This window comes from Chiroxiphia lanceolata, chromosome 6 (assembly GCF_009829145.1).
Source record: "Chiroxiphia lanceolata isolate bChiLan1 chromosome 6, bChiLan1.pri, whole genome shotgun sequence".
NCBI classification, from domain to species: Eukaryota; Metazoa; Chordata; class Aves; order Passeriformes; family Pipridae; genus Chiroxiphia; species Chiroxiphia lanceolata.
Genome location: NC_045642.1, coordinates 55212197 through 55224352, shown reverse-complemented (window position 1 = coordinate 55224352; position 12156 = coordinate 55212197). Strand labels below are relative to the sequence as shown.

The following is a 12156-nucleotide window of genomic DNA, read 5'->3' as shown; positions in this document are numbered from 1 at the left end:
AGAAGAACAGTTCAACTATATCTTTAGAGATCAACTATATACTCCTATTCTGTGAGCAGAAGCATTTTAGGAGGTTGTAGTCCTCCTCCCAGCTCAAGTCTGTAACCTCACAGATGACCATCCCACTAGTTGCATTAAAATGACTACACAGTGCCAACCTCTGCACTGAGGGGCAGGGAGGAATCCCACATCTTTAATCAACCCTTCTCCCTCCAAACACACACTAAATATGACTGGGGACAGGGAGCAAGGAGGAACATCCAGTTTGAGCACACAAACAAATGAAACATTAAAGGCGGAGGTATAGTAAAACCCACTCCTGCCAAAGACAGGAGGGATGACAGGTAATAGCAGCCTCTCTGAAATGGAAGCTGCCCAGACCAGAAGATAAAGACAGAACCACGACTTCCCTATGCTATTCACCCATTGTTTGATAAAGGAACATCCACAAAAGCACTTAATCTTAAAACACACTATTCTATTCAGGAAAAAAATAAAGCACCCCAACACACCTGTGCTCCTCCCCTGCCCGTCCCTAATCTGTATGACATGGTTTGCAAATCATTCAGCTACTGTCAGCTGGAAGGAGCAAACTCAAGATATAGCAGGAATGCAGTTACTGCAACCCCTTACTCAAAGCTTCAAACCACCACGCTCTGCACTGTGGAGTGGCACACGTACAAATAATACCACATTGCCAGCAATCTTAATTTTTTGTTAACATTTAACTACTTAACTACTACATACAAACACTGATAAGAATTAAGATAAACAGTTATCTGATAATTCTGAGAAATATAAGTATTGTCCTTTAACATAAAGGACTAACTTGTAGATACAACTTTTTAAGTAGTACCAAAAAGTTGGTTTACATCAGACATTTCTTGAACTTCTGAATATTAATAAGTGCAACGTTAACTTTTCAAATGGTTTGTCGGGGTACATCACACAGTAAGTTGAGTATAATTAGCCACACCCCAACCCTACAGATATGTAAGGAAGCCTGCACTACCTACTAGACTGGTTACATCCTTTGCTCTAGTCACTTTAAAATTTAATAAAATCAGCTATAGTTCCGACATAATCCCAGAAACAAAATCTAAACACAATGAATGGGGTTTATGGCAGAATCTAAGACTAAAAAGTGAGCAGTTTCCTGTTTTAGTTCTTTATCTGCAAAAGGTATTTTACTGCTTTTACCCGTAAGCACGACTTGATGTTGAGAAACCATATACAAAATCTGTACATTTAAGTAGACAGAAGGAAAGCATATTTGGAACATAAGATGACTTCCTAATTTTGAAAAAGAAACATAACCAACGAACAATAATTTGACAAAATAAACTCATTTTTATTCTAAAAAAATGTCAAAACACAGCTTCCATGAAGAGTAAAGATTGTTCCTGATTGCAATAAAAAGAGTCAAAGAGAAGAATCCCTGGGAGATAAGCTGGATTCAAAGAAACAAAAAGCGATTAAATCAACACACAGATACTATTACTTGCATCTGTTTTCTTAGCCAACTGAATCTGAAGAAACTGTCAACTACCACACATTAATTTTCTCTATACATCAATAGAAATTAGCATATCTAGCATTAACTCTGCTTTAGTGTTCACCCTTCGTTCACATTCCCAAACATATTATGAGTACTAGAAGCACAAATACATCCTTAGTCATTAGTAAGTATATTAATTGTCTAGCACAAAAGAACCTCAAATATAGTGTCATCTTATGCCTGATGACTACAAGGAACCTCACACAGAACCCTATGGAAATAATTCCTCTATCACTGAAAGCATCTGTAATTCTGATTCTGATCCTCAAACAAAGTGCCCAATTTAAATCCTGTAAAATGATGGCAACAGAAGCATTTTAGCAAGTCTAAGTCAGCATAACTGCACCTTTTTCTGGTCAGGCATTCATCAAGGAATTTTTCAAAAGAACCACACTTTCTTCTACACCCTGCTTTCAGAAAGGAAAACATTCCACTAAAGAAAACACTGGGAAAGCCTTAATACCTCAAAAATACTTGAACCTGATTGTGACTCAGGATAACTATTACAACCAGTTCTATTTTGAAGTCAAAGAGATTTCCTTTTAGAATCAACAATGTGTCTTTGACTGGTACTTGGTTAAAACAAAGTACATATTAAGACATTATGTTTGTTATGCCTTTGTTCGAAGGAAAATGAGAGTTAACATTGAAAAATAAATATTTTTCTAAACTTTGGCCACGGTAAACATAATGTTCTTAGAAAACAGAAATAGGAAACACAAAGTATTATGGAGGCTGAATTAAGAGAAAAGTCTGTGACTACTCATTTTATTGCAATGATGATGGAATTGATCCATTTTTATAATAGTTGTGTCATACTGAACAACACCCAGGAGCCAGACTGACTACAAAGGATGTTTATTTAACTAGACCTAGCATGCTTGTCCCCATCACTATCTGTCACTCTGCTCTTCAACATTAAATACAGAAGTATATTTTGCTTACTTACTGTCCTGGTTAGAACAGCTGGGACCGATTCATCACTGAATGGGTATAGCCCAAACTGTGTATTCTATAGCCCTCCATGCCATTTCCCAGAAACTGTTGTCAGTAGAGGCCTGCGAGGGGGGGTGGGGGGGGGGGGGAATGTTCCTGAGCACCCTCATATCCTTTTATGGAATGAGTACCCTCATACCCTTTTATGGAATTCCCCGCTCTGAGGGGAGGACTGAACATTCCCACCTGAACTGGAGAGTATATAAACCTGGAGTTTCGGAACCTTTGGGACCACTCGTGGGATCCAGAGGAGGACCGCAGCTCATCGCTCTCAACCTGCAGCTCTTCACCACCCTTGGCCGGACTACAATTACCACTTTTGGTTGGACTGCAGCAGCTCTCCCACCAGCAGGTTTTTCCCCTCTCCCTTTGTTTTGGACTCAAGGGGGGGCCCAGGTAGCACCGCTTCGTTTGTGCCCCGGGGTGCTGGGTTGTACATTTGGGTTTTGTGGGTTATTGCCTGTTGCTTGTCTGTGTGGTTGTACTTATTGTATTATTTTATTAAATTGTTATTCTGACTTGTAATCTCTCTTTGAGTTGGCTTGGTTTCCTCTGCTGGTTAACTTTCAAACCAGCACAATTTTTGGCGCCCAACGTGGGGCAGAGAGAGAGAAGTCAGAATCACAATTTCATTTTAAGCATTTGTCTATTTGGATATAGAAACTCCCTGATCACCATGTTGTTTGATGCATTCACGTGGATGTTGTATCTGAGCATGTTCATATTTCCACAAATGGGGAACTATTTGCCTGTTTTGATGCTCTCTTTAAAACCAGGGAGAGGGATCCAAATTGCTTTATTAGTTTACTATATTTATGTCATCATAACATCAGAAGCAATGAGTTTCATTGTAAATGTATATTCAGTCCTGTTTGCCTGTCCTGGTTTGGGTTGCTACCTCTGGGGCCTCATTAAAAATCGCACCCAGCCCTTTGGGGAAACAGGGGGGAATGGTTGTTTCCAGCCTCTCACCTCCTTCTTCCCCTTCAGACCTGCTACAACAGTTTTTGGAAATATTGAGTTCCCTTTTGATGTTAAGGACAGCATAATGTTATTGTTAGTGTTGTTTTGTCTGCTCTGTACTGTCTACACCATGTTTAGGGTCAGAACAGGGCCTTCTAGGGAGGTTGTTTGGACACCTACCCTGGGAGCAGATAATGCTGAGTGGCACGGGAAGTGGGAGGACATTGGCCAGTATTTGGAGAAGTTTTCTCCTCCAATGATCTGGAAATTCACCCCTGAACAACTGCAAGATCCTGTTAGCATGATAAGACTGGTGAAGGGAAAATGCTCTGGTAGCTCCAGAGATGGTCAGCTCACAGCAACCTGCTGGGCCCTGGCCACTGCCTACCGGACACTACTTGACATGGTACAGTGCTGTCAGGGGGAGGAGAGAAGGAGCAGATCCACAGGTACCACGTCCACCCAAACCACAGCTGAGTCAGAGGGAGAAAGAAATGAATCAACCGGCACCGTGTCCACACAAACCATCGAGGAGCCAGAAGAACAACCCAAACCAATAGCAGTCGCCCCTGTCCAGAAAAGGAAATCAAAGACTAAATCAGTCCGTATAGCAAATGATGATGAAGAGGCAGGACCTTCACATCCACCGGAGGAGACAGAGCCAGAAATAATCACTCGGTCCCTATCCCTGGGTGAGCTACGTGAGCTCCGGAGAGAGTTCACACGACAGGCGAATGAGTCCATTCTGACCTGGCTGCTCCGAATCTGGGATGCCGCAGCTAACGATACAATCCTAGATGGGAGTGAAGCCAGACAGCTGGGATCCCTGTCTCGAGATGTAGTCATTGACCAGGGGATTGGAAGGAGGCAGGAAACTCTCAGCCTCTGGCGGCGACTGTTGTCCAGTGTGAGGGAGAGATACCTTTGTAAGGAGGACCTCCACGTACAGCAAGGACAGTGGAACACGATGGAACAAGGTATCCGGTGTTTAAGAGAATTAGCTGTACTGGAGATAATCTTTTCAGAGGATGAAAGATTCCCTAAAAGTCCAGATGCTGTACAGTGCACATCCCAGATGTGGTTAAAGTTTGCACGACTCGGGCCAGAAATGTATTCCCGCTACTTAGCAACGCTGCAATGGAGGGAAGGAGAGGACAAGGTGGGCGCGTTGGTCAGTAAACTCAGGATTTATGAAGACACTGTCACCGCTCCACTGCGAGCCCATGTCTCATGTGTGGAAACCAAACTGGCCGAACATGTCCGAAGCCTGGAAGAGAAGATTGAAGAGGGACACCAGAAGCTAAGAGAAGAAATTAAGGAAGGGATCTTCCATATCGCGCCAGGACAAACAAGAGTCTCTGCTATTAGGAGCCAGCGTCCCCCAGCTAAGGAGAGAGAACACACTCCACGTGGCAATCTATGGTTTTACCTCCGTGAGCACGGAGAAGATATGAGGAAGTGGGATGGGAAACCCACCTCTTCCTTAGCAGCCCGGGTACGTGAACTGAAAAGAGGAACAAGTGCCACAAGGAACTCTTCAAGGGTAAATGTTGCTCCAGTCTCTCGTGGGCAAGACTCCAGACGGTACAGGAATGATGATACGTCTGATCCTCTTGAAGGGACCTCCAGGTCATACTCACAAGAAGAGCACAACAAGTACCATGACCGGGATTAGGGGTGCCCTGCCTCTAGCCAGGTAGAGGAGAGGGACAATCGAGTCTATTGGACAGTGTGGATTCGGTGGCCTGGCACACCAGAGCCACAAAGATATAAGGCTTTAGTGGACACCGGCGCACAATGCACTTTAATGCCATCAAGATACGTAGGGGCAGAATCCATCTCTATTTCTGGGGTAACAGGGGGATCCCAACAGCTGACTGTACTGGAAGCTGAAGTGAGCCTGACTGGGAAGGAATGGCACAGACACCCCATCGTGACTGGCCCAGAGGCCCCGTGCATCCTTGGCATAGATTACCTGAGGAGTGGGTATTTCAAAGACCCAAAAGGACTTCGCTGGGCTTTTGGCATAGCTACTGTGGAGACAGAGGAAATCAGACAGTTGAACACCTTGCCTGGTCTCTCAGAGGACCCCTCTGCTGTGGGACTGCTGAAGGTTGAAGAACAATTGGTACCGATAGCCACAGCAACAGTGCACCGTCGGCAATACCGCACCGACCGAGACTCTGTGACCCCTATACATAAGATGATCCGTGACCTGGAGAGCCAGGGGGTGGTCAGCAAGACTCGCTCACCCTTTAATAGCCCTATATGGCCAGTGCGTAAGTCCAGCGGAGAGTGGAGGCTGACAGTAGATTACCGTGGACTCAATGAAGTCACACCACCCCTGAGTGCTGCTGTGCCGGACATGCTGGAGCTCCAGTACGAGCTGGAGTCCAAGGCAGCCAAGTGGTATGCCACCATTGACATTGCCAATGCCTTTTTCTCCATTCCTTTGGCAGCGGAGTGCAGACCACAATTTGCTTTCACTTGGAGAGGTGTGCAGTACACTTGGAATCGACTGCCTCAGGGGTGGAAACACAGTCCCAGCATTTGCCATGGACTGATCCAGACTGCACTGGAAAAGGGCGAGGCTCCAGAACATCTACAGTACATTGACGACATCATTGTATGGGGGAACACAGCGGGCGAAGTCTTCGAGAAAGGAGAGAAGATAATCCAGATTCTCCTAAGAGCTGGTTTTGCCATTAAACAGAGTAAGGTCAAGGGACCTGCTCAGGAAATTCAGTTCCTAGGAGTGAAGTGGCAAGATGGACGCCGCCTAATTCCAATGGAGGTAATTAACAAAATAGCAGCCATGTCCCCACCAACCAGCAAGAAGGAAACACAGGCTTTCCTAGGCGCTGTGGGCTTTTGGAGGATGCATATCCCCGAGTATAGCCAGATTGTAAGCCCTCTCTACCTTGTGACACGGAAGAAAAATGATTTCCAGTGGGGCCCTGAACAACAACAAGCCTTTGAACAAATTAAACAGGAGATTGCCCATGCGGTAGCCCTTGGGCCAGTAAGGACAGGACAGGACGTGAAGAACATGCTCTACACTGCAGCCGGGAAGAATGGCCCTTCCTGGAGCCTCTGGCAGAAGGTGCCTGGGGAGACCCGCGGACGACCGCTGGGATTCTGGAGTCGGGGATACAAAGGATCTGAAGCCAGCTATACACCAACTGAGAAAGAGATCCTGGCTGCTTATGAAGGAGTTCGAGCTGCCTCAGAAGTGATCGGCACCGAAGTGCAGCTCCTCCTGGCACCCCGACTACCAGTGCTGGGCTGGATGTTCAAGGGAAAAGTTCCTTCTACACATCACGCCACCGATGCCACATGGAGTAAGTGGATCGCTCTGATCACGCAGCGAACCCGGATAGGGAATCCTAATCGCCCTGGGATTCTGGAAATTATCACCAATTGGCCCGAAGGTGAGAGTTTCGGACTATCCTCTGAAGAAGAAGAGGAACAGGTGACACGGGCTGAGGAGGCCCCATCATATGATAAGCTACCAGCAGATGAAAGGCGATATGCGCTCTTCACGGATGGCTCCTGTCGCATGGTAGGGACAAACCGAAAATGGAAGGCAGCCGTATGGAGCCCCACACGGCGAGTTGCAGAAGCGACTGAAGGACAAGGTGGGTCAAGTCAGTTTGCAGAGCTTAAAGCCGTTCAGTTGGCTTTGGATATAGCTGAACGAGAGAAGTGGCCAAGACTCTATCTCTACACTGACTCATGGATGGTGGCCAATGCTCTGTGGGGATGGCTGGAACGATGGAAAAAGGCCAACTGGCAGCGCCAAGGGAAACCCATCTGGGCGGCAGAGATGTGGCAGGACATCGCTGGCCGGGTAGAGAAGCTGAGTGTGAAGGTCGGTCACGTAGATGCTCATGTAGGCAAGAAACGGGCTACTGAGGAGCATCGTAACAACGAGCAGGCGGACCGAGCTGCCAGGATTAAAGTCTCTCAGGTAGATCTGGATTGGCAGCACAAAGGAGAATTATTTCTGGCTCGATGGGCCCATGATGCCTCCGGTCACCAGGGGAGAGATGCAACATACAGATGGGCTCGTGACCGAGGGGTGGACTTAACCAAGGACATTGTCTCACAGGTCATCCATGACTGTGAGACATGTGCTGCCATCAAGCAGGCCAAGAGGGTGAAGCCTCTATGGTATGGTGGACGGTGGTCAAAGTACAGGTATGGGGAAGCCTGGCAAGTTGACTACATCACACTCCCCAAAACCCGCCAAGGCAAGCACTACGTACTGACCATGGTAGAAGGAAGTACTGGATGGCTGGAGACATACCCTGTGCCTCATGCCACTGCCCGGAATACCATCCTGGGCCTTGAAAAACAAGTCCTGTGGCGACATGGCACCCCGGAGAGAATTGAGTCTGATAATGGGACCCATTTCAAGAATGGCCTCGTAGACACCTGGGCCAAAGAGCACGGCATTGAGTGGGTGTATCATATCCCCTACCATGCACCAGCGGCTGGAAAAGTTGAGCGGTGCAATGGACTGCTGAAAACCACCCTGAAGGCATTGTGTGGGGAGACTTTCAAACACTGGGAGTTGCATTTAGCAAAGGCCACCTGGTTGGTCAACACCCGAGGCTCCATCAATCGAGCTGGCCCTGCTCAATCAGAACTTTTACATACTGTAGATGGAGATAAAGTCCCTGTGGTGCATATGAGAGGAATGTTAGGGAAGACTGTTTGGATTAGTCCCACCTCAAGCAAAGGCAAACCCATCCGAGGGATTGTTTTTGCTCAAGGACCTGGTTCCACCTGGTGGGTAATGCAAAAAGATGGGGAGACACGTTGTGTACCACAAGGGGACCTAATTTTGAGTGAGAATGGTCTGTAATGTTTCATTGTATATATATATATATATATATGTAAGTGTATATAGTTTTAAGGAGACATAGTTTTTAAGGGGGTTAATTTGGGCATGACATGGACGGCATAGAATAAGGGGTGGATAATGTCCTGGTTAGAACAGCTGGGACCGATTCATCACTGAATGGGTATAGCCCAAACTGTGTATTCTATAGCCCTCCATGCCATTTCCCAGAAACTGTTGTCAGTAGAGGCCTGCGAGGGGGGGGGGGGGGGGGGGGGAATGTTCCTGAGCACCCTCATATCCTTTTATGGAATGAGTACCCTCATACCCTTTTATGGAATTCCCCGCTCTGAGGGGAGGACTGAACATTCCCACCTGAACTGGAGAGTATATAAACCTGGAGTTTCGGAACCTTTGGGACCACTCGTGGGATCCAGAGGAGGACCGCAGCTCATCGCTCTCAACCTGCAGCTCTTCACCACCCTTGGCCGGACTACAATTACCACTTTTGGTTGGACTGCAGCAGCTCTCCCACCAGCAGGTTTTTCCCCTCTCCCTTTGTTTTGGACTCAAGGGGGGGCCCAGGTAGCACCGCTTCGTTTGTGCCCCGGGGTGCTGGGTTGTACATTTGGGTTTTGTGGGTTATTGCCTGTTGCTTGTCTGTGTGGTTGTACTTATTGTATTATTTTATTAAATTGTTATTCTGACTTGTAATCTCTCTTTGAGTTGGCTTGGTTTCCTCTGCTGGTTAACTTTCAAACCAGCACACTTACAAATTTACCCAAATTTCCGTATTTGTCGCTCCTCCTACAAAAACATTATTTTACAAGTATTTGTACACCAAATTGAGTTTTAACATAATCATGAGCTATGCCTCTGAAGTGATGCTGTTAATCCCAGGGTAAATCCAACTGCATGTTTGCCAGAGGAGTCAAACAGAGGAAGAAAAGAAAGAGTAACTGCACAAGCCCACATCTCAAGAGAAACAGAAGCTGCATTAAATGGACTCAGAATTGAATATGAGGCTACAATATCTCCCCAGACTCCCAATTAAATGACATACATAGGTATTTGTCTATACACAAAAAGATACATACAGAGAGATGTGCACTGTATGAGCAGCACAGAAGTGAGGAGTTTCTGACATTAATATGGGAAGTTCTTCATAAATGCAGGAAGCAGCAATTGCTCTTACATATGCCTAAAGTTTCTGTACAGCGTATTTTGAATCTTGTATGTCAAAAACATTCAGAAGACTGTATTCTGGACTCCTGCATATTTAATTAAAAATTGTCTATGTGATTCTTCTTTTGTCAAACACAGACCTTTTAAAAAATTTCTTTCCGTTTACAAGGCACTGTTAAGCATATCATAGGGATTTGACCAACAGTACATGAGGCTATTTCACAAGACCCTTGGAGGACAACTTTATCCTCTTTTTTAATTACATATGGTAGCAGGTGAAGGGAATCTAAGCTCGAACTGCTATTAAAATTTTTGATTACTGGAACTGTCCAGCTCCATCATCATCCTTCAGAAACATGACGGTTGCCAAACTTTAACTGCAACATGATGCAGAAGTGATACTGCATTGACTGGCGAGTTTCAGGAACAGACCATTTAGATTCCCTGCATTTACCCAAATGCATCTGCATTATATAAAATGAGCATCTCAATGGAACTGCTGGAGTTCTCCATATCCGTTGTAATTTCAGGGAAAAGGTCCTCTTAAACCATGTGGTCACAAAAATTATTGTGCAAGTGACTTACAAGGTCTTCTGCTCAGACTCACCAGATGGATCAGCTTTCTCTCTGCTGCCAGTAAATGCTGAATGTGTAACTTCCAATTGTATCTGTAATCCTAGGGTTATAATATCCTCTATCGTGTTTCGCTGAAGCTTTGGAATTCATACTCAATTACAGCTATTTTCCAAAAGAGTTTTAAACCAACTGTGCATTCAAAAAGGTGGTGCTTTCAGTTTTGGGTTTTTTTTAATTAAAATGCTGTCTAAAATCTCGAAGGTTCATTTTTAGCTTCCAATGCACACCCTTTGTGCCTAAGTTTCCTATTTACGTGATATTTGCTATTAAGCAAATGCAAAACTGGAAGTGAAAGAGACAACTGCTTGGCAGAGTAATTGTTGCAAACCCTCCTGCCAATCACAAAACTGCTAAAAATTATATTCTAACAGTTTTAGTTTTATGTATTTTTATGTATAACCATGAAAGCATTTTATATCCTGAATGACACTGGCTCGCAATTTTGCTGTTCAAAGCAAACTATAAAAATAGACTTTAATTTTTTGCTAGCTGGTTTTACTTTCTGAGTCTGTATTTTGGTTCCATGACCAGTATTTGAGTATTAATGGTACATTTACATCACATCCACTGATGTAAATCACTAGCAGGGGGAAAAAACCCAGCGTAACAGCACCATCATTTGATTTAGTAGCCTTCAAAAAGTCAGGCGATAGCATTACACTAGGTGATGCCACCTTGCTCATTAAAATATGCTTCAATGTGCCTAGAACACAAAATTCAGTAAGGTGTCAAGTTCCTCCCTGTGATTACAGACAACTGCTATGCAGACCTACAAATCTGGCATCTTGTTACCTAAAAATACGAGAAGGACGAAGACAAAACGAGTAAGGTTTTAAAGCCTCCTTCTAATGACTGCCCTAAAGACGCAGTTATCATTTAAATCAGCTGTGTATTTTTGCTAGGATAACATATCCCTCATCAGTGTTTTCCTTATTTTAGAGGTGTAGAAAGCCGGTCAAGACCCAAGTCTACGAATCGCCTCCGACCACAGCACGGCAGGTGACCTACAATGTACAAATCCGGTCACTATGTACAAAGCCTGAGGAAGACCTGTCCTGGCCTCGCCTTCCACCGATTCCGAAGCGGCAGCAGAACGACCCCCCTGGGCCGGGGGAGGCGCAGACAAAGCGCCGCACGCCCGGAGCCGCAGGGCCGGCTCACCCCGCTCCCTCCCAGGGCGGCGCCCGCCGCAGCACCGAGGGGAGCCGGGAGGGAGAGGAAACGGGGACAAAGCCGAGCCGATCCCCATCCCGGGGGACATCCCCTTCGCCAGAGCCAAAGCGCTGAGCGCAACCGACAAAACGCCCCCAAAAAACAGCCTCCCCAGAAACGCGCCCCGCCCTGGGCGCGGGGAAGGACGGGGCCGGCTGTCAGCGGCGGCGCTGCGGGGGGACCCGGCGGCCCGCGCAGCCTTTTGTTGTTTGCGCAGCGGCGGATGAGAAGGCGAAAGAATTAAACGCCGCGCACACCCGCACCCAAACACACACCCTGCCCGGGCCCCGGCCCGCCGCCCCCGGCCCGGGCGGCTCCCCCCGCTCACCGCTCGGTGCTGCAGCTCGGGCGATGTGCGCAGCGCTCGCTGGGGCGGCGGGGGCCGCGCAGCCCGGGGCGGGGAGGCGGCCGGAGGAGGATGTCAGCGATGGGCGGGCGGAAGGGAGGAAGGAAAAGGGTTTTTTGGGGGGGGAGAGAAAGGACCGGAGAGAAGGAGGGAGGGAGGGAAGGAAGGAAGCGGGTCAGCACCTCGGCGCACTCAGTGCTCCCTACCCCCCCCCGAAGCGGTGACAGGCGGGCGGTGGGCGCCGGCGGAGCGGGGGCTGACAGCTGCCGGCAGCCGCCACCACCGCCCCGCTGCTGTTGCTGCTGTTGCTGCTGCGGCTGCGGCCGCCGCCCCTGTCCCGCCCCGCGCTCCTCTCCCTCCCTCCTCCCCTCCCTCCCGCCCCTCCTGACATGGCAGCTCCCCCCCCCTTCTCCC

At 47.2% G+C, this 12156-nt stretch overlaps 1 protein-coding gene across 7 annotated transcripts in view; it reads right to left on the bottom strand.

Moving 5' to 3' along the window:
• The window catches only part of KLC1 (kinesin light chain 1), a 51016-nt gene extending 38937 nt beyond the window's left edge, over positions 1-12079 (bottom strand). For 2 of the 7 annotated variants that reach the window (XM_032691189.1, XM_032691192.1), the window contains exon 1: positions 11725-12006. The gene's annotated coding sequence lies outside the window, so the exon portion shown is untranslated. Of the gene's footprint in view, positions 1-11724 lie in introns of all 7 variants that reach the window. The other 5 variants (XM_032691195.1, XM_032691196.1, XM_032691191.1 and 2 more) reach the window with 5 other exon arrangements.
• Positions 12080-12156: the final 77 nt, after the last annotated feature.